General features: G+C 42.0%; 1 pseudogene; it reads left to right on the plus strand.

Moving 5' to 3' along the window:
- The first annotated feature begins 20,824 nt into the window (after positions 1-20,824).
- On the plus strand, positions 20,825-20,942 carry LOC126238487 (5S ribosomal RNA; annotated as a pseudogene).
- The last annotated feature ends 2,255 nt before the right edge of the window (positions 20,943-23,197 follow it).

A 23,197-nucleotide genomic window follows, 5' to 3' on the forward strand; every position in this document is an offset into this window, starting at 1 on the left:
TGAGCTCTTGATGTTCATACAAGTGGTTCTCTTATCTCCAAAGGTCTCTCTAATTTTCCTGTAGGCAGTATCTATCTTACCCCTAGTAAGATAAGCCTCTACATCCTTACATTTGTCCTCTAGCCATCCCTGCTTAGCCATTTTGCACTTCCTGTCGATCTCATTTTTGAGACGTTTGTATTCCTTTTTGCCTGCTTCATTTACTGCATTTTTATATTTTCTCCTTTCATCAATTAAATTCAATATTCCTTCTGTTACCCAAGGATTTCTACTAGCCCTCGTCTTTTTACCTACTTGATCCTCTGCTGCCTTCACTACTTCATCCCTCAAAGCTACCCATTCTTCTTCTACTGTATTTCTTTCCCCCATTCCTGTCAATTGTTCCCTTATGCTCTCCCTGAAACTCTGTACAACCTCTGGTTCTTTCAGTTTATCCAGGTCCCATCTCCTTAAATTCCCACCTTTTTGCAGTTTCTTCAGTTTTAATCTACAGGTCATAACCAATAGATTGTGGTCAGAGTCCACATCTGCCCCTGGAAATGTCTTACAATTTAAAACCTGGTTCCTAAATCTCTGTCTTACCATTATATAATCAATCTGATACCTTTTAGTATCTCCAGGGTTCTTCCATGTATACAACCTTCTATCATGATTCTTAAACCAAGTGTTAGCTATGATTAAATTGTGCTCTGTGCAAAATTCTACCAGGCGGCTTCCTCTTTCATTTCTTAGCCCCAATCCATATTCACCTACTATGTTTCCTTCTCTCCCTTTTCCTACACTCGAATTCCAGTCACCCATAACTATTAAATTTTCGTCTCCCTTCACTACCTGAATAATTTCTTTTATTTCATCATACATTTCTTCAATTTCTTCGTCATCTGCAGCGCTAGTTGGCATATAAACTTTTACTACTGTAGTAGGTGTGGGCTTCGTATCTATCTTGGCCACAATAATGCGTTCACTAAGCTGTTTGTAGTAGCTTACCCGCGTTCCTATTTTCCTATTCATTATTAAACCTACTCCTGCATTACCCCTATTTGACTTGGTGTTTATAACCCTGTAGTCACCTGACCAGAAGTCTTGTTCCTCCTGCCACCGAACTTCACTAATTCCCACTATATCTAACTTTAACCTATCCATTTCCCGTTTCAAATTTTCTAACCTACCTGCCCGATTAAGGGACCTGACATTCCACGCTCCGATCCGTAGAACGCCAGTTTTCTTTCTCCTGATAACGACATCCTCTTGAGTAGTCCCCGCCCGGAGATCCGAATGGGGGACTATTTTACCTCCGGAATATTTTACCCAAGAGGACGCCATCATCATTTAATCATACAGTAAAGCTGCATGCCCTCGGGAAAAATTACGGCCGTAGTTTCCCCTTGCTTTCAGCCGTTCGCAGTACCAGCACAGCAAGGCCGTTTTGGTTATTGTTACAAGGCCAGATCAGTCAATCATCCAGACTGTTGCCCTTGCAACTACTGAAAAGGCTGCTGCCCCTCTTCAGGAACCACACGTTTGTCTGGCCTCTCAACAGATACCCCTCCGTTGTGGTTGTACCTACGGTACGGCTATCTGTATCGATGAGGCACGCAAGCCTCCCCACCAACGGCAAGGTCCATGGTTCATGGGGGGGTCAGTGTCCATATCTTCACTAATTACTGGTTCAAATGGTTCAAATGGCTCTGAGCACTATGGGACTCAACTGCTGAGGTCATTAGTCCCCTAGAACTTAGAACTAGTTAAACCTAACTAACCTAAGGACATCACACACATCCATGCCCGAGGCAGGATTCGAACCTGCGACCGTAGTGGTGTCGCGGTTCCAGACTGCAGCGCCAGAACCGCGCGGCCACTTCGGCCGGCACTAATTACTCGTTATACTAATGAAATATGCAAGAAAACTGAAGTTAGCCCGCCTCATCATCACAGAAGCCTACAAATCATCGGTTCGAGTCACATCAGTGCTAGTTTTAGCAGTCCCACTCCTCATCAACAGCGTCATCTTCTGCGCACATTTTAGTCTATGAACAGCAATCTTTTTTATCGTTAGTATCAGCTCACTACGTGCACGCTGAAGATGTACCCACCACAGTACACTAGTGACAGTGACATTCAGTCGGAGAACTACGTCAGGCAGCAGTAGGGCCAAACGGGACAGTTTTTTAGTTATAAGAAGGTGGCCTTCAGTTCGATTCGGGTTTTGTAATTTATTAGTGAAAAATAAAACCTTGTCCAATACTCATTTGTGGAGTCATCTAAATATATTGTGTGGAAACACTGCAAGTGGTAAACACTGATTCTGAAAATCTATTACATCCAAATGATTGTGCCTGACAGAGAAACATTTATGAGATACTGCAACTTGTTAGATAACACACATAAAATATTCATCTTTTGCTTGAATAACTACTTATTTTGTCGATGGTCATATCCTAATCGAAAGGTTGATTCTTTGTGCCTGCATCTTGCATTACATTTGTGACACCTATTTGTATTTTAGCCTACTGCGGTGAAACAAGAAGTTTGTGTGTTGCCTTGCACTAGTGGTAGCATACACTTCAATTAACGTTGTTGTTGTGGTCTTCAGTCCAGAGACTGGTTTGATGCAGCTCTCCATGCCACTCTATCATGTGCAAGCATCTGCATCTCCGAATAACTATTGCAACCCACCTCCCTCTGAATCTGCGTACTGTACTCATCTTTCGGCATCCCTCTGCGATTTTTACCCTCCAAGCTTCGCTCCAATACTGAATTGGTGATGCCTTGATGCCTCAGAATGTGTCCTACCAATCGATCTTTTCTTCCAGTCAACTTGTGCCACAAACTCCTTTTCTCCCCAATTCTATTCAGTACCTCCTCATTAGTTACGTGATCTACCCACGTAATCTTCAGCATTCTTCTGTAGCACCACATTTCGAAAGCTTCTATTCTCTTCTTGTCTAAGCTATTTATCGTCCATGTTTCACTTCCATACATGCCTACACTCCATACAAATACTTTCAAAAAAGACTTTCTCGCATTTAAATCTATACTCGATGTTAACAAATTTCTCTTCTTCAGAAACGCTTTCCTTGCCATTGCCAGTCTAAATTTTGTATCCTCTCTACTTCGAACATCATCAGTTATTTTGCTCCCCAAATAGCAAAACTCCTTTACTACTTTAAGTGTCTCATTTCCTAATCTAATTCCCTCAGCATCATCCGGCTTAATTCGATAACATTCCATTATCCTCGTTTTGCTTTTGTTGATGTTCATCTTATACCCTCCTTTCAAGACACTGTCCGTTCTGTTCAACTGCTCTTCCAGGTCCTTTGCTGTCTCTCACAGAATTACAGTGTCATAGGTAAACCTTAAAGTTGTTATTTCTTCTCCAAAGATTTTAATACCTACTGCAAATTTTTCTTTTGTATCCCTTACTGCTTACTCAATATACATATTGAATAACATCGGAGAGAGGCTACAGCCTTGTTTCTCTCCCTCCCCAACCACTGCTTCCCTATCGTGCCCCTCCACTCTTATAACTGCCATCTGGTTTCTGTACAAATTGCAAATCGACTTTCGCTCCCTGTATTTGACCCCTGCTACCTTCAGAATTTGAAAGAGATTATTCCAGTCAACATTGTCAAAAGCTTTTTCTAAGTCTACAAATGCTAGAAACGCAGGTTTGCTTCTCCTTAACCTACCTTCAAAGGTAAGTCGTAGGGTCAGTATTGCCTCATGTGTTCCAACATTTCTACCGAATCCAAACTGATCTTCCCCGGGATCGGCTTCTACCAGTTTTTCCATTCGTCTTGAAGGAATTCGTGTTAGTATTATGCAGCCATGACTTATTAAACTGATAGTTCGGTAATTTTCACATCTATCAATAATTGTTTTCTTTGGAATTGGAATTATTATATTGTTCTTGAAGTCTGAGGGTATTTCGCCTATCTCATACATCTTGCTCAACAGATGTCAGTATTTTGTCAGGGCCGGTTCTCACAAGGCTATCAGTAGTTCTAATGGAATGTTGTCTACTCACCGGATCTTGTGTCAACTTAGGTCTTTCAGTGCTCTGTCAAACTCTTCACGCAGTATCATATCTCCCATTTCCTCTTAATCCACGTCCTCTTCCATTTCCATAATATTTCCCTCAAGTACATCGCCCTTGTATAGACCCTCTATATACTCCTTCCACCTTTCTGCCTTCCCTTCTTTGCTTAGAACTGGTTTACCATCTCAGCTCTTGATATTCATACAAGCGGTTCTCTTTTTTTGCAAAGATCTTTCTAATTTTCCTGTAGGCTTACCCCTAGTGATAGATGCCTCTACATCCTTACGTCTGTTCTCTAGCCATACCTGTTTAGCCATTTTGTACTTCCTGACGATCTCATTTTTGAGACGTTTGTATTCCTGCATTTACTACATTTTTATATTTTCTCCTCTCATCAAGTAAGTTCAATATCTCTTCTTTTATCCACGGATTTCTACTAGCCCTCGTCTTCTTACCTACTTGATCCTCTGCTGCCTTCACTATTTCATCTCTCAAAGCTATCCATTCTTCTTCTACTGTATTTCCTTCCCCCGTTCTTGTCAACGCTCTCTCTGAAACTTTCTACAACCTCTGGTTCTTTCAGTTTATCCAGGTCTTATGTCCTTAAATTCCCACCTTTTTACAGTTTCTTCAGTTTTAATCTACAGTTCATAACCAAAAGATTGTGGTTAGAGTCCACATCTCCCCCTGGAAATGTCTTAAAATTGGAAACCCCGTTCCTAAATCTCTCTCTTAGCATTATACGAGGTTTGGAACTTAAATAGTGACAATTATTTATTCACAACCGATACAAAAGAGTTACATGTTTGCACCTGTTACTGTCCTTCAAAGTAGTCACTAACGTTGTGTACAACCCGTTGCCAGCGATGTGGGAAATTTACTACTTTCGACACATACATCTACATCTACATACACACTACGAAATCCACTGTTCAGTATGTGGCGAGGGGTAAAGGGTACAACTATTAGTGCTACAGGGTGCCACCAATAGTGTAGTGCTTTGGAGGATGGAGACGCACGTTTTAAATGAGCAGTTACTCTCTTGTTACAAAGTGGCCTTGTGTCTTTAAAGTGAATTTTCTCAATTAGTTTGCGTTTTGAGTAATCCATGCATATAGCAAAAATTCACATCCACCTTTCCCATGGCATCAGAGTATCCACTGCATAGCCACAAACATAAAAGAGTGTAATTACAACCACACTTAGGGTTTATGACCAAATGTGATGCCAACTTGAGTGCTTGTTGTTTTTTTGTTGCTGGACCCACGGCCCAGTCCATGGACTAGAGTATCCACACTACAGCACACACATACACAAAATATTGTAATAGCCCCATCACATTTAGAAGGTATGACCAGAAGATCTTGTGGCCGGTACTGCTGTCATCATGATCTTTATCCTAAGGTTTTTCCTACTAGAGTGAATACTCGTCTTTAGTAAAAAACAAGCATTTACTATTGGTGGTCATGTTGCCATGCTAAGAGGCATTCCAGCGTTTGTCTTACACTTTTAGAATACTAAGGCAGACTGGAATGGGGTCTGAACCAGCTCCTTCTGGAGAATCAAAGTAAATTCTGTTTAACCAGGACCTTGCTACACTCTGTATGTCTATAATTAGTTAGCCCGGAAATCGACCACATGAGGTACCAAACAGTGATGGTGACGGTTCTAATTTTGACTATTTCTCTATTTCTGGGTAGATGATTGTCTATTCATCGTAAGCAAATAAGTATGGGATACAGTATCTTCCTAGAGATTTTTTTTTTTTTTGCTACTGCTAAGAATATTGAAAACTTTAGTAACAGCAAATATGAGAATGCAAAGAACAACTACACATATCTAGAAGGATTAGGTGTCTTTCTGGCAGAGACAGAACACATTATACCATCCTGATAAGCAGAGGAGGCTATGTGTGTTGAGCAAACTTAGGTCATCACTTATTAAAGTTTTCGTATATGTAGCCTTAAGGTAGTTCTACAGTTTTAGTTTTGTCTACTGGGATTTAATACTAGCTTATATGTTATTGGTTACGTGATCATCGCGCCTTCTCTGGCTGTAGCTCCTAAAAGTCGAACAAAAAATGGTTCAAATGGCTCTGAGCACTATGGGACTTAACATCTATGGTCATCAGTCCCCTAGAACTTAGAACTACTTAAACCTAACGAACCTAAGGACAGCACACAACACCCAGCCATCACGAGGCAGAGAAAATCCCTGACCCCGCCGGGAATCGAACCCGGGAACCCGGGCGTGGGAAGCGAGAACGCTACCGCACGACCACGAGATGCGGGCAAAAGTCGAACACAAAAGTGTTATATTTTTAGATGGAATGTACGTGTTGTGGAGGACTATTGTTTTAATGGGTTATTGGGTAATGACAGGATGCAATACCCTAATTTTTTTAAAAAAAAGGCAATTAGGACCGGCAATAAAGTAGAGGATGGGCCTTTGTTACGCAGGAACTCGATGAGACGACTGTGAGCGTTCTGCGAATTTCTGTGGGATAGGTCACTGGCGCCAAGACGTCCAGACTCTTACAAAAACATATTTGTGAAGGCATGAGACTTGTAGCGAGTTTATGGCCGTTCTTTGGTAACTTCGGAATGGAAGCAACAGGTGAAATAGCAGTCTTTTTATGGAGAGCTGTGGTTCCATCCTAGTCATGTTGTTAGCAAAAGACATGGTTTAAACGCGTGGGAAAGAGGCCGCGAAGCTGAATACTTTTTCTTTTTTCTTTTCTCCCAATTAACTTTAAAGTCTCTGATTGGTCAAATCGGCGTATGCAGAGCAAGGAGCAGTCTCCCATCTTCGAATGCGGCGCTCCAGCTCGTGATTGGCTTGTGCTAAAGTGGGAGTAGTCTAAGATGTAAGTGGACTTTGCTACCGTGCTGGCGAGGAATGCGGAGAGAAAGAGAAGAGGCCACTCTTGTACCAGCCCTTCGCAAGTAGAGAACTGCAGGTCTCTACCTAAATGGTGAGACTTGGGTCCTTTGCTAGTATGCCACTTGGAGCCTCTTCCAGTCACCTTCTGAACCGTCAGAGGTACTGCTTCTAGCATCAAGCACACAGCGAGTGATGCGTGGGTGTACTTACTAGTCTTGAGTCGGCCGTCTAAACATTTGACATATTCTTTCACTCATGGTCCTGGTACGGAGTCAAATTGGTTTAGCAGACCAGCAAACGGGTCCACCTGCACACTGGAATGCACAGGGATTTCAGCGGCTCATACGGAAGTACCTGCGTTCCAAATGACTGAACGCGAGGCCGCGTACTTGGATTTTTAGGGCGCGCGTCGTTAATAACACATTGCTGCCGTCCATAACTTCAGTCGCCGAATGCAGCGTGGTGTGCCGCCCTGATCAGCAGGAGGGTAAAGCATTCGCTGATAGGGCGTAGGGCTCCAATATATGTTTCTCAGCACCCTGTTCTTTCGAACCATATTTTTCTTTTTGGATCAGTAGAGTATAGATGCTTGATGGTGGCGTCATTTTTGTGCCATACCCCGGATTCACGTGTATGAAGTCAGATAAAGTGATTAGTGTTCTGGTTAGTGTCGTGTGTCGATCCACAGCTGATTCCTTTGTCCACCATAGACCCCATATTAGTGAAAGCGTTTGTCAAATAAGAAATGTTTGTGTGACGTTTCTTTAGTCTTTTTTTTGTCTTGTATTTAGATCACAACTCCTCCCTGTGTTCCATTAACATTGCCTTTGCCATTTTCATTGAAGTCCAGTTTATAAAAGAAAGCAGCAGGGTTACATAGTGTCTGCAACGCAGAATTGCGATAAAACAGATCCAAAGCCATTGAGGTTGTAAGATATACGTAGATAAAGGAACAAATGAAGAAGCGTTATCGTGCCCATCACAATGTGTGTATTCATCTAAAAATGGTACTTATGGCTGTCATATCGAAGTTGTACCCATGTGAGTTTGATGTTTTTGGTAGTGAAGTTGCCGGCCGGGGTGGCCGAGCGGTTCTAGGCGCTTCAGTCTGGAACCGCGCGACCGCTACGGTCGCAGGTTCGAATCCTGCCTCGGGCATGGGTGTCTGTGTTTGTCCTTAGGATAATTTAGGTTAAGTAGTGTATAAGCTTAGGGACTAATGACCTTAGCAGTTAAGTCCCATAAGATTGCACACACATTCGGTAGTGAAGTTCGTCAATGTGTGAGTGTTTATATTCATGGTATATTCTTGTATAGAACAAGAAGTTAGCTATGATTGGTGATGTGAATTCACCTTTGACGCCAAATTGCACATAAAACGTTACCCAAAATTAAACTAATATATCAGACTTGGTCCTTTTGACAAATGAAAAGAAGGTGCTTGAGAAAGGTTTAAATACCCTCCTTCCAATTTCCCATAAAAAAAACAATTCGATGCCATGAAAGTAGATGTACAATATGCCTTAACTAAAGACATCATCGCAAAACACTGAACTGCTCATGTACTAAAGAAAGAAACAGTAACACCTCACAGGCTAATGAATTTCTTACCCACCAAACTTTTAAAAAGAAACCACATCAGAAAGATATCGTCTCCACGAAATCAGGAAAAAGCAAGTACTTTTGAAGAAGCGTGATTATGTCGATAAATTTAATAATTTCCTGGGTACCAGATGCAGTCCTTCCTAAAGTTCCAACTAAATTATTCAAAGATGATTTTAAATATGCAACTAACATGCAAAATCGTATTTTCTGATTTTGAATGACACAGCTGTTAACTAACATTAACGCAGCGGCTCCTAGACTGTAGAGGCTTCCTAAACTACACTACTGGCCTAAAATTGCTACACCATGAAGATGACGTGCTACAGACGAGAAATTTAATCGACAGGAAGAAGATACTGTGATATGAAAATGATTAGCTTGGCAAAGCATTCACACAAGGTTGGCGCCGGTGGCGACACCTACAACGTGCTGACATGAGGAACGTTTCCAACCGATTTCTCATACACAAACAGGAGTTGACCGGCGTTGCCTGGTCAAACGTTGTTGTGATGCCTCGTGTAAGGAGGAGAAATGCGTACCATCACGTTTCCGACTTTGATAAAGGTCCGATTGTAGCCTGTCGCGATTGCGGTTTATCGTATCGCGACATTGCTGGTCGTGTTGGTCGAGATCCAATGACTGTTAGCAGAATATGGAATCGGTGGGTTCAGGAGGGTAATACGGAACGCCGTGCTGGATCCCAACGGCCTCGTATCACTAGCAGTCGAGATGACAGGCATCTTATCCGCATGGCTGTAAGGGATCGTGCAGCCACGTCTCGATCCCTGAGTCAACAGATGGGGACGTTTGCAAGACAACAACCATCTGCACGAACAGTTCGACGACGTTTGCAGCAGCATGGACTATCAGCTCGGACACTATGGCTGCGGTTACCCTAGACGGTGCATCACAGACAGGAGCGCCTGCGATGGTGTTCTCAACGACGAACCTGGGTGCACGAATGGCAAAACGTCATTTTTTCGGAAGAATCCAGGTTCTGTTTACAGCATCATGATGGTTGCATCCGTGTTTGGCGACATCACGGTGAACGCACATTGGAAGCGTGTATTCGTCATCGCCATACTGGCACATCACCCGACGTGATGGCATAAGTGCCATTGGTTACACGTCTCGGTCACCTCTTGTTCGAATTGACGGCACTTTGAACAGTGGGCGTTACATTTCAGATATGTTACGACCCGTGGCTCTACCCTTCATTCGATCCCCACGAAACCCTACATTTCAGCAGGATAATGCACGACCGCATGTTGCAGCTCCTGTACGGGCCTTTCTGGATACAGAAAATGTTCGACTGCTGCCCTGGACAGCACATTCTCGAGATCTATAACCAATAGAAAACGTCTGGTCAATGGTAGCCGACCAACTGGCTCGTCACAATACGCCAGTCACTACCCTTGATGAACTGTGGTATCGTGTTGAAGCTACATGGGAAGCTGTACCTGTACACGTCATCCAAGCTCTGACTCAATGCCCAGGCGTATAAAGACCGTTATTATGGACAGAGGTTGTTGTTCTGGGTACTGATTTCTCAGAATCTATGCACCCAAACTCCGTGAAAATGTAATCACATGTCAGTTCTAGTACAATCTATTTGTCCAATGAGTACCCGTTTATCATCTGCATTTCTTCTTGGTGTATCAACTTTAATGGTCAGTAGTGTATGTAAGATAGGCGTTCCCTTCTGTCCAGCTGTATCATCATTTACTGCTCTATCTTACAGACTGACTAGTAAACCGGACATCTTAATTAAAAGCAAGACTAAATTAAAATCTGAGTATGGATTTCAAAACTCTGGGGCTCTTTTAAACAAGATAAAAATGTATCTATATGATTGTCATTTCAAAAATTTATCTGTCTTACACAGTGCTATATTAGTATTCTTTCATCTTTGCAGTTTGATTTCCAGCATACCTTTGGGGGAAGATGTTGATATTCTGACAGAGTTGGTGTACAGGTCTAATGTCAACACTGTGGAATTGAATGACTTGGGAAGGGGCAATCAGACATACTGTACTTAGCACAAAACTATCAAATGGTTCAAATGGTTCAAATGGCTCTGAGAACTATGGGACTTAACATCTATGGACATCAGTCCCCTAGAACTTAGAACTACTTAAACCTAACTAACATAAGGACATCACAAAACTATCGTCAGTTCCAAGGCATTCTGTATAAACAAATGCCTTAGCAGTGGGGACCCCTCTCAGTCCAGTTTTGGTTGCAATATTCGTGGATCATTTTGAAGACCATTTTTGAACAAAGAAACTTTGAGTCTAAATATTAAACACTGGTTCAGATATGCAGATCATGTGCTGTGTATGTGGACAGTTTTCTGAACTTAAACAGTCAACAGAAAAATATTCCGTTTCCGTGAACATCCTACCCCCATGAACCATGGACCTTGCCGTTGGTGGGGCGGCTTGCGTGCATCAGCGATACAGATGGCCGTACCGTAAGTGCAACCACAACGGAGGGGTATCTGTTGAGAGGCCAGACAAACGCGTGGTTCCTGAAGAGGGGCAACAGCCTTTTCAGTAGTTGCAGGGGCAACAGTCTGGATGATTGACTGATCTGGCCTTCCAATACTAATCAAAACGGCCTTGCTGTGCTGGTACTGCGAACGGCTGAAAGCAAGGGGAAACTACAGCCGTAATTTTTCCCGAGGGCATGCAGCTTTACTGTATGGTTAAATGATGATGGCGTCCTCTTGGGTAAAATATTCCGGAGGTAAATAGTCCCCCATTCAGATCTACGGGCGGCGACTACTCAGGAGGACGTCGTTATCAGGAGAAAGAAAACTGGCGTTCTACGGATCGGAGCGTGGAATGTCAGATCCCTTAATCGGGCCGGTAGGTTAGAAAATTTAAAAAGGGAAATGGATAGGTTGAAGTTAGATATATTGGGAATTATTGAAGTTCGGTGGCAGGAGGAACAAGACTTTTGGTCAGGTGAATACAGGGTTATAAATACAAAATCAAATAGGGGTAATGCAGGATTAGGTTTAATAATGAATAAAAAAATAGGAATGCGGGTAAGCTACTACCAACAGCATAGTAAACGAATTATTGTGGCCAAGATAGACACGAAGCCCATGCCTACTACAGTAGTACAAGTTTATATGCCAACTAGCTTGCAGATTATGAAGAAATTGATGAAGTGTATGATGAGATAAAAGAAGTTATTCAGGTAGTGAAGGGAGACGAAGGTTTAATAGTCATGGGTGACTGGAATTCGAGAGTAGGAAAAGGGAGAGAAGGAAACTTAGTGGGTGAATATGGATTGGGGGAGAGAAATGAAAGAGGAAGCCGTCTGGTGGAATTTTTCACAGAGCATAACTTAATCATAGCTAACACTTGGTTCAAGAAACATAAAAGAAGGTTGTATACATGGAAGAATTCTGGAGATACTATAAGGTATCAGATTGATTATATAATGGTAAGACAGAGATTTAGGAACCAGGTTTTAAATTGTAAGACATTTCCAGGGGCAGATGTGGACTCTGATCACAATCTATTGGTTATGAACTGTAGATTAAAACTGAAGAAACTGCCAAAAGGTGGGAATTTAAGGAGATGGGACCTGGATAAACTGACTAAACCAGAGGTTGTACAGAGTTTCAGGGAAAGCATAAGGGAATAATTGAAAGGAATGAGGGAAAGAAATACAATAGAAGAAAAATGGGTAGCTCTGAGGGATGAAGTAGTGAAGGCAGCAGAGGATCAAGTAGGTAAAAACACGAGGGGTAGTAGAATTCCTTCGGTAACAGAAAAAATATTGAATTTAGTCGACGAAAGGAGAAAATATAAAAACGCAGTAAATGAAGCAAGCAAAAAGGAATACAAACGTCTCAAAAATGAGATCGACAGGAAGCGCAAAATGGCTATGCAGGGATGGCTAGAGAACAAATGTAACGATGTAGAGGCTTATCTCACTAGGGGCAAGATAGATACTGCCTACAGGAAAATTAAAGAGACCTTTGGAGGAAAGAGAGCCACTTGTATGAATATCAAGAGCTCTGGTGGAAACCCAGTTCTAAGCAAAGAAGGGAAAGCAGAAAGGTGGAAGGAGTATATAGAGGGTCTATACAAGGGCGATGTACTTGAGGACAATATTATGGAAATGGAAGAGGACGTAGATGAAGATGAAATGGGAGATATGACACTGCGTGAAGAGTTTGACAGAGCACTGAAAGACCTAAGTCGAAACAAGGCCCCGGGAGTAGACAACATTCCATTGGAACTACTGACGACCTTGGGAGATCCAGTCTTGACAAAACTCTACCATCTGGTGAGCAAGATGTATGAGACAGGTGAAATACCCTCAGACTGCAAGAACAATATAATAATTCCAATCCCAAAGAAAGCAGGTGTTTACAGATGTGAAAATTACCGAACTATCAGTTTAATAAGTCACAGCTGCAAAATACTAACACGAATTCTTTACAGACGAATGAAAAACTGGTAGAATCCGACCTCGGGGAAGATCAGTTTGGATTCCGCAGAAATGTTGGAACACATGAGGCAATACAGACCCTACGACTTATCTTAGAAAATAGATTAAGGAAAGGCAAACCTACATTTCTAGCATTTGTAGACTTAGAAAAAGCTTTTGACAATGTTGACTGAAATAATCTCTTTCAAATTCTGAAGGTAGCAGGGGTCAAATACAGGGAGCGAAAGTCGATTTGCAATTTGTACAGAAACCAGATGGCAGTTATAAGAGTGGAGGGGCACGATAGGGAAGCAGTGGTTTGGAAGGGAGTGAAACAAGGCTGTAGCCTCTCTCCGATGTTATTGAATCTGTATATTGAGCAAGCAGTAAGGGAAACAAAAGAAAAATTTGCAGTAGGTATTAAAATCCATGGAGAAGAAATAACAACTTTAAGGTTTACCTGTGACACTGTAATTCTGTCAGAGACAGCAAAGGACCTGGAAGAGCAGTTGAACAGAATGGACAGTGTCTTGAAAGGAGTGTATAAGATGAACATCAACAAAAGCAAAACGAGGATAATGGAATGTAGTCGAATTAAGTCGGGTGATGCTCAGGGAATTAGATTAGGAAATGAGACACTTAAAGTAATAACGGAGTTTTGCTATTTGGGGAGCAAAATAACTGATGATGGTCGAAGTAGAGAGGATACAAAATTTAGACTGGCAATGGCAAGGAAAGCGTTTCTGAAGAAGAGAAATTTGTTAACATCGAGTATAGATTTAAATGCGAGAAAGTCTTTTCTGAAAGTATTTGTATGGAGTGTAGGCACGTATTGAAGTGAAACATTGACAATAAATAATTTGACAAGAAGAGAATAGAAGCTTTCGAAATGTGGTGCTACAGAAGAATGCTGAAGATTACGTGGGTAGATCACGTAACTAATGAGGAGGTACTGAATAGAATTGGGGAGAAAAGGAGTTTGTGGCACAAGTTGACTGGAAGAAAAGATCGATTGGTAGGACACATTCTAAGGCATCAAGGCATCACCAGTTTAGTATTGGAGCGAAGCTTGGAGGGTAAAAATTATAGAGGGAGACCAAGAGATGAATACACTAAGCAGATTCAGAGGGATGTAGTTTGCAGTAGGTACTGGGAGATGAAGAAACTTGCGCAGGATAGAGTAGCATGGAGAGCTGCATCAAACCAGTCTCAGGACTGAAGACAACAACAACAACAACAACAACAGTGAACATTGGCTACAAATCCATAAACTTTCTAGATCTCACTATTGACATCAGTACACAGACACACTGTCTCAGAATTCATAGGAAACTGCAACTACAGACACAGTAATGCCTTTTTACTCATAACACACTAACATGTAGCTTTGCACTCAATGGTGCACTGTCTCATATCAGTTCCTATGCCCAAACATGATTTCAAAGCGGCGCCAGACACAATAAAATTCTTTGGCTCAACAAACGGCTACAGTCATGTTCTGACTGACCACATCTTGCGTAAGAAACAAAATTTGAAAACGATATCCTGCATCTATCTTCCCTATGCTGCCCCTTCCACTTTCTGTAGGAGGTGGTGTTGATTACCATACTTCGGAGAAATATCACAGAGTGTCGGCCGCTGTGGCCGAGCGGTTGTCGGCGCTTCAGTCCGGAACCGCGCTGCTCCTACGGTCGCGGGTTCGAATCCTGTCTCGGGTATGGATGTGTGTGATGTCCTTAGGTTAGTGAGGTTTAAGTAGTTCTAAGTCTAGGGGACTGATGACCTCAGATGTTAAGTCCCATAGTGCTTAGAGCCATTTGAACATACCACAGAGTGGCAGAAAAACACCAAAATCCTACAACTATAGGCGTTGCCTACTATATGAAGAACACCTTAGCCCAGTGAATTTTCATTAACAAAGAAAATACCCAATTACTAGCCAACAGTAAGGTACACAAAATTACCTGCCCTGAGCGTGATAAGTTTCATATTGGTCACTCAGGCAGAGAGATAGCAGCTAGGCTGGCTGAATATGAACGGAGCTGGAGGTTACAGAGTTATGACTCGGCATTAGCTGAGCATGTACTGAGTGAGGGCCACGGCTAGCCACAGTCCCATGTGCTTCACTTAGCAAACGGAGGCCAAAAGCCCAAAGTGCTGGTAGCCCTGGAAATCAACAGATGTCTAGCTCAAAGTCATGATTTAATCTTAAATGACCACATTTTATCACCTCTCCTCTTCTAAACTCCACATAATCCTCTCAGTCTGTCAGTACTTCCCACTCTATCTGTTCCTTCCTCGTCCGCCATTGTCATGTATTTCTTCATTTCTTTTTATTTAATCGTGATTCCCTATGTACTCCATATATTCTGTAGTTACAGCTGTTAATTCTTTCTTTTACTTGGTTTTCGTATCACTTGCAATGTGTAGTACCTCTTGAAGTAGTCTTGTCAAGTACTAATTTTATTTTATTGGGTTTGTTTGTTTAATGTAAAATGTTGTATAGGCTTCATGGAGGTATGTTCCGTCTATGCAACTGAATTAAAGGCCTTTCATTTAGTTGCATAGACGGAGCATACCTCCATGAATTTAGAAGCAACAAAGGAACGACGGAAAAATGATGATGTTATATAGGCAATGGGTTTTTTCGAGTTTCTTGTTAATGTTTTTCCAGTTTGCTCCTTTATATTCACACGTTGTACAGTTTTTATCTTTAAATTGCATTACCACCATATTATCAAAGATGACATTCTCTGGATTTTTTTTCCTCAGTCTAGGTCAGTGTTATCTCTACCACTGTTGTGTCAAACATGGTAATTTCTTGGCGACAACAGTCAGTTAAAAATGATGATGCCTTTGAAAGGCGAAAATCGGCGAACTTGAATAACGTAATTGTGTAGAATATACGCAATGCAGGGTTATTCAATATGATCTAGACGATTTCAAGTGATTGCAAAAATGTTTGAATCGAGGTAAGTATTATATGATTATATGTATAGAAACAACAAAAGCAGTGTTTTGTGTCATGTTCACAGATGTTCAACGTGTGAAGGGTGAGTCGAACTGCACACATCCAGTGTAAAGTCTAGTTCGGCCCATGCTCGCCCCAAAATGTCCGCATCAATGTCAGTCACAGCTGTCCTGATAGTCTGCCTTTACAAAATTACTCTGCTTAAACTTCCGTACCCACTCGAAAATTGATTATGTGGTACGTGGAGGCTAGGTAAATGTTATTCTGAATTTCCAACACACTGCATTTGCAGACTCGCTCTTTCAGCGCTCCATTAAGCAAAACATCTTCTCCGCTGGTGTGGCAGAGACTTTGGTGTAGATCACTGAAACAAAAAGATACTTCTTAGGTCTGTGCATCCGCACATATAATAACACAATACTTTACCTCAGTACAAACACTTTTACAATCACTTGAAAGTGTCTATGTCATTTTGAATAACCCTGTATATTGCTTTTCATTCATTACTTCTTCTGACATCACTTTTGCATTATCAAGAATTTCTTCCAAGTAAGGGTCCCAGCTAGAGATGTGAAAGTCAAGGACAGTCTATTAGAAAAGGCCAGTGAATATGGCTACCTTGGCCAGATTATAAATATGAAGGGAGACATAAGGCCAGAAATCTATCGACGCATCAAGCTTGGCTGGCAAACATTTGGGAAGAATTCATCAGTATTCAGATCAAAAATGCCAGTAAATCCGAAGAAAGCAGTATTTGATCAATGCATTCCTCCGTGATGACGTATGGCTGTGAGAAATGGACACTGAACTCACTTGCAAAAGGGAAAATTAGGACAGCACAGAGAGTCATGGAGAGATCAATGCTGGGATATACAAGAAAGGATATGAAAAGGGCAGATGACATCCGGTCTGTGACGAAGGTTAACGACATCTTAGAGACAGTAGGTTCCTTGAAATGGCAGTGGGCTGGCCACGTCGCAAGAAGAAAAGACAGCAGATGGACGAAGCTAGTACTGGAGTCCGGGAGAGCACCAGAGGCCTAGAGGAAGACCACCAGACAGATGGGACAAAGACATCAAGAAGATCGCTGGTAACACCTGGCAGAGAACTGCCCAAGACCGTCCCACTTGGAGAAGACTGCTGAAAGCCTACCTGAATCCACGACTTGAAGAGGCCACATTATTTAATGATTGAATTGGCTGATGATGATGAAGGGTGTTGTCTTGACGGAATTATGTTTGCTTTTATGCAGGACTGAGTATTGAGATTCTCCCACAGATGGCACAGATAAATGGATTTCCTTTTCTATTTATTGACTTAAAAACGTCTCTCTAGTGTTTGAAACTCGCTCCTCTTTCCAGCTTTCTGCCAGAAAAGTTTTGTTTTGCAAATACCACCGGTGTTACGTCACTTTGGCACACTATAGCCTGGCCCCGCTCTGCCCTAGAATAGGCGGCTCGCCACGCGGGCACGCAGCGGGTCGCCGGCTCGCGACTATCGCCGGGGATTTAGTGTCGCGTTAATTGCCTACCGCCTAATGAGGCGCTGCGCTACACGCGTCCCGCGCACCGGCGCGATACCATCTGGCCATCCGTCAACCGCCCACGCCGCCGCCGGTAGACCCCATTGGTTGTCCGGGCAGCGCCAACTCGGTTCTCTCTCACTCTTGCTTCGATCCGCGTGCTTCCGTTCTCTAGTCGTCGCGTGATATACAGCAGAGGCGAATTTCTTTCTCCAACCTCTACTGTCTGAACAACGTCAATCACAACACGACAGGCTGCTGCTCGAATAAAAACATTTAATTGTTCAAAAACCGTTATTTGACACAATAACTGTATGCTGTTTCTTTATTTACCAGTCTCGGTCAAACAACTGACCATCCTCTGGGGTCTATATGCAGTGAAAGGTTATAATTGGGAACAATGTGTCCAATGACCAGAAACCAAAAATTATCATGATATACAGTAACCGGAAACTTGTTAAAACGACTTTAATTACAGGTCATACGTCCAAATGTAATCAAGAAAAATAAGCACAACTAGAAAATGAACTAAAAAAAATGGTTCAAATGGCTCTGAGCACTATGGGACTCAACTGCTGAGGTCATTAGTCCCCTAGAACTTAGAACTAGTTAAACCTAACTAACCTAAGGACATCACACACATCCATACCCGAGGCAGGATTCGAACCTGCGACCGTAGCGGTCTCGTGGTTCCAGACTGCAGCGCCAGAACCGCGCGGCCACTTCGGCCGGCAAAATGAACTAAATTCACAAAATATTGATATGGCCATCATAACTGAAACCGAAAAGAAATCAAGATAGTCCACAACAATAAACACGTGTCTCATGATCTATGACTGAGTCCCTCAAAAGGAAATAGCCTGTACAACAGTTGTTCTTGTGTGGGGCAAGACTTTAATAAGCAAATTACACTCTTACACCTTCATCAACGAACGGATAATTGTGGTCAGAACAAAATTACCAAGAGGTTATGCATCGGTGATTGGGGTATATGTCCCAGAAGAGGGACGGGATGATGACTCTGAACACTTCTTGATATCTTGCAAAGAACCCTACATAACATAAACAAAAATGATTATCTGACAATAGCAGGAGATTTAAATACAATCGTGGGTAACAATCCCGTGGCAAATGTTATTTGTTCCGAAGGGGACAAAAAAATGGTTCAAATGGCTCTGAGCACTATGGGACTCAACTGCTGTGGTCATAAGTCCCCTAGAACTTAGACCTACTTAAACCTAACTAACCTAAGGACATCACACACATCCATGCCCGAGGCAGGATTCGAACCTGCGACCGTAGCAGTCGCACGGTTCCGGTCTGCGCGCCTAGAACCGCGAGACCACCGCGGCCGGCGAAGGGGACAACTTAATAAATAATAATGGATCTAGATTGAACGCATTATCATTAAATAATGAGCTAAGGATAACAAACGCGTTCTTAAGGCATAAACAGACCGACAAATGCGTCTGGGTAGCCAGAGGCTCTCCCGAAATCATAGACAATGTAGTTATAAATAAGACTCGGTTTTTAGTGCGAGACACAAACGTCCTCAGAGGTTCAGGCAAGTGCCGCTTCAGGTCATGTCTTACTAGTTTCAAAAATAAAACTACTTATATGGTGGAGGACATCTTCTAAACAGAAATAAAATAATACTGATACAACATTTAAAGTACATTTACTTCAAGAAGAAAGTGTCTCGTTACTGTATAATTAAATACAAGAGCGGATAACATCTAAAGAAGCACTAATCGAAGCAGTAACTAAAGCATTTCGCACGAGAAAGAAAATTTTTTAAAAAGAGGGCAGCGATACTAAGATGATGAAATACATAGCCTAACTGAAGAAAAAAAAATTCCAACTTAAAAATGTTGAATTCCCTAGATGATCAAGATCAGAGATTAGATTACCAAAGAAAATCACCTCTGCTCAAAAAGAAAGCCAGACAAGTTGAAAACCTTAGTTGGAAAAAATGTATTACGGGTACTGAACAGGATGTAAGGGGAAGACTAGACAAAGCATACAAAATAATGAAACATTTTAATAAAGAAGATAAGCATTAATTCAATGTTCCGTCAGTTCTTGGTTGAATATTTATAGGTTACGAATGAAACACCAACAATACCGGATGTAATATTTTACAACATTTATTATTTCTTACACGAGCCGGTTTTCGACTGTTACGCAGTCATAAGGTACAATGATAAGTACGTTGTGCAGTGAACTTTTGTTGAATAAAAAATTGTAAACTAGTGCATCTACAGAGTATCTTCTTTTCCACAGATGAAAAATGTTAATATTAGACTCAGGAATATAATAAGACGACAAGGACACTTTGCAAATAAACACAATATCTGGATTTGATTGTTTACAGTACTATAAAATACTATGTACGAATGTGCAAGATGCACATGTGGTTCTGTCTGAACCAGATAATAGCGTAGACTTATTAAGGTTGGAGGAACTACAATATACACTAACGTGTAGCAAGAACAGGAAGATTCCACGATATGACAAAATCCGTATATAACAGATAAAATGTGCACTAAATATTTCAAAAATAAGAATACTCGATTTTATGAATTTGCGCTGACAAAGTGGTTATATACCCTAAGAACATAATACTGCCCAGATATGCCCTGTTTATTAAAAAAGAAACAGATATTTGTGTCAGAATGCCTTCTGAATTCATGTTAAAAGCTTTATGCTAGAATTTTAACAAAACGACTATCACCAATTGCTGAAACTATGTTATATTATGCCCATCATGGTTTTCGAAGAGTCAGATCATGATCGGACTGTATCTTCACCATGACACAACTCTTAGAAAAACACCGTTGACATAATTTACCAACATTTCTTGGCTTCATTTACTACTTTACCGATCTTATAAGAGCTATAAAGGGCTTATAGATGAACAACAAAATAAAGTAAAATAGCAGGCAGCACACGTAATATGGCTGAAACAAACCAAGGAGTAATACGAGGGTATCTCCAATCTTTTTAACATATATCTATATCGACAATGTAACCAAACCATGGGTACAGACAATAAAACATTTTAGAATTAACGATGTAGATGTTAGTGTACTACTTTTTGCTGACAACCAACTAACTGTTAGATAGAATCAAAATGACCTTTATTTAAGTGAAATAGCTACACAATACAATGTGAACGTCTCCATCACAAGCACTAAATCAATGGCACTTTTAGGACACCAGCCTGTGCGAGTTAAGATTGAAATCGCCAAGCATATCATACAGCAAGTTAATACATTTCAATAGTTAGGGTACAGTATTTCATACAGGACAAACAATGACACAAAATACGTTACACCTATTTCAGTAGTGCGCCAACGGCCTTACCGCAGTGGTAACACCGGTTCCCATCAGATCACCGAAGTTAAGCGCTGTCAGGCTGGGTTAGCACTTGGATGGGTGACCATCCGGTCTGCCTAGCACTATTGGCAAGCAGGTTGCACTCAGTCCTTGTGAGGTAAACTGAGGAGCTACTTGATTGAGAAGTAGCGGCTCCGGTCTCGTAAACTGACATACGGTCGGGAGAGCGGTGTGCTGACCACACGCCCCTCCATATCCGCATCCAGTGACGCCTGTAGGTTGAGGATCATACGGCAGCCGGTCGTACCGATGGGACTGCCAAGGCCTATTCGGACTGAGTTTAGTTTATTATTTCACTATTTCTATGGATCTTTAAGCAGAACACTAGCAAAGGAAGTCAACGGAGATACTCCAGTAAAGTTCCATAAGGTTATGGCTATATCAGCACTGCTCTACAGATGCGAAAACCGGACCTTTAAGGAGAGAGATGAAAAGAGAATAGAAGCATATGAAATGAATTTCCTTAGATATTTGGCTGGATGTATTTTTAATAGGTAAAAAGAGAGATGATGACATCCAAGCTGTGCTCAATATGCAATATATGACTGATATAACAAAACAATATCAGCTAAGATTGAAAGAACAAACAGTCCTCATGCCATATGCAAAAGTCACTAAAGCCGGCCGCGGTGGTCGAGCGGTTCTAGGCGCGTCAGTCCGGAACCGCGCGACCACTACGGTCGCAGGTTCGAATCCTGCCTCGGGCATGGATGTGTGTGATGTCCTTAGGTTTAAGTAGTTCTAAGTCTAGAGGACTGATGACCACAGATGTTAAGTCCCATAGTGTTCAGAGCCATATTTGAAAGTCACTAAAGCCATAAAATAATATAAACCAAGATGATAAAGATCTCTAGGAAGACCAATAGAGAAATGGCTTGACCAACTTTGAAACAGACTGAACGGACCAAATGGCTCAGTCCTTGATGTAGATGACGATGATGATGAGTTATCCACAGCGAGCTTCTTTCACCTGACTTCAAGATTCTTTAACATTTTTTCTTGGGATACGAGGCAATACGCCACTTAAGTCTAGCCTGTAGTTAAAGTGGTTTTTTATAGTTAATGTGGTTCTTTGTAAGTGTAGCGTATAAGAAGAACGTTCCAGGGTTTGGGCAAAACTATGTACCCAGTGGCGATTTATCTGGTAATAAATTTGCAACCAGTCACTTTTTCACGATTTATTCAATCATGAACATGTGTTCGAGACACTGCAGGCTCATCTTCAGATGGAGGTACTACAGAAACATTATCTTGTGGACCAATTGTAGCTAGATGCAATGCTGGCGCTGCGGAAATGACGGAATTTTAGTGTTGGGTGACGAAACGTTTGCGAACCGGAAAGTTTTTTATGTTTTAGGTACTTACAGCGCACTGCCTTTTGGTTGCATATTTATTACCAGATAAATTGCCAGTTTGAATCGCAGTCGCATTTCGTCATCCACAATGTATGTACTGAAATATGTACACACAGCGAGAAATGCATGCTTGAACATAAATGCAGATGCTAGCCACGCCTGCAGCTGGCGCTGCTGTATTTGACCGCGAACGGCACCTGTGCAAATGTCCTCAGAGCGCAATCGGCCTGAGTCAGAACAGTATTCTGTGTAGTGGTGGGCAAATTGTTGGTGCTCGTACGGTGGGTCTACCGTAAGCTAGGTAGCAGATGTATTTTGCGTTTCAAGAGGCACCACATCACAGATTTACACCGCATACGAGGAAAACGAAGAAAAGAACATTACCGCTAAGTCACAACGTGGACGAAAGTGTGTCTCGAGTGATCGTGACAGACCTTCAGTGAAGAGGACTCTAACGAAAAATAAGAGGACGACAGCCCTACAAGTCACTGCAGAGCTCAGTGTCGCTGTCTCGAATCCTGTCAGCACCAGAGCAACACGAAGGCAGCTCCACAAGCACGGAATTGCAGTGTGAGCTGGAATTCCGAAATCAGGCATCAGTGATGCAAACACTCGTAATAGGAAAAGGTGGTGCCGAATCCATAAAACCTGGATTAAGCAGTATTGGAAGAAAGTCATTTGGAGGTGGTAAGGACTATATGGGACCAAACTGCTGAGGTCATCGGTCCCTAGGCTTACGCACTACTTAGTCTAACTTAACTAACTTACGCTAAGGACAACACACACACCCATGCCTGAGGGAAGACGCGAACCTCCGACGGAGGCAGCCGCGCGAACCGTGACAAGACGCCCTAGACTGCACGGAGCCCCCCCCCCCTCCCCTCGCGGCCCAGTCATTTGGTCAGACGACCCATGTTTCACACTACTTCCAGCTTCTGGCATGGTTTACGTCCCAAGCGCGAAAAACGGCT

This window comes from Schistocerca nitens, chromosome 2 (assembly GCF_023898315.1).
Source record: "Schistocerca nitens isolate TAMUIC-IGC-003100 chromosome 2, iqSchNite1.1, whole genome shotgun sequence".
In the NCBI taxonomy this organism is placed as follows: Eukaryota; Metazoa; Arthropoda; class Insecta; order Orthoptera; family Acrididae; genus Schistocerca; species Schistocerca nitens.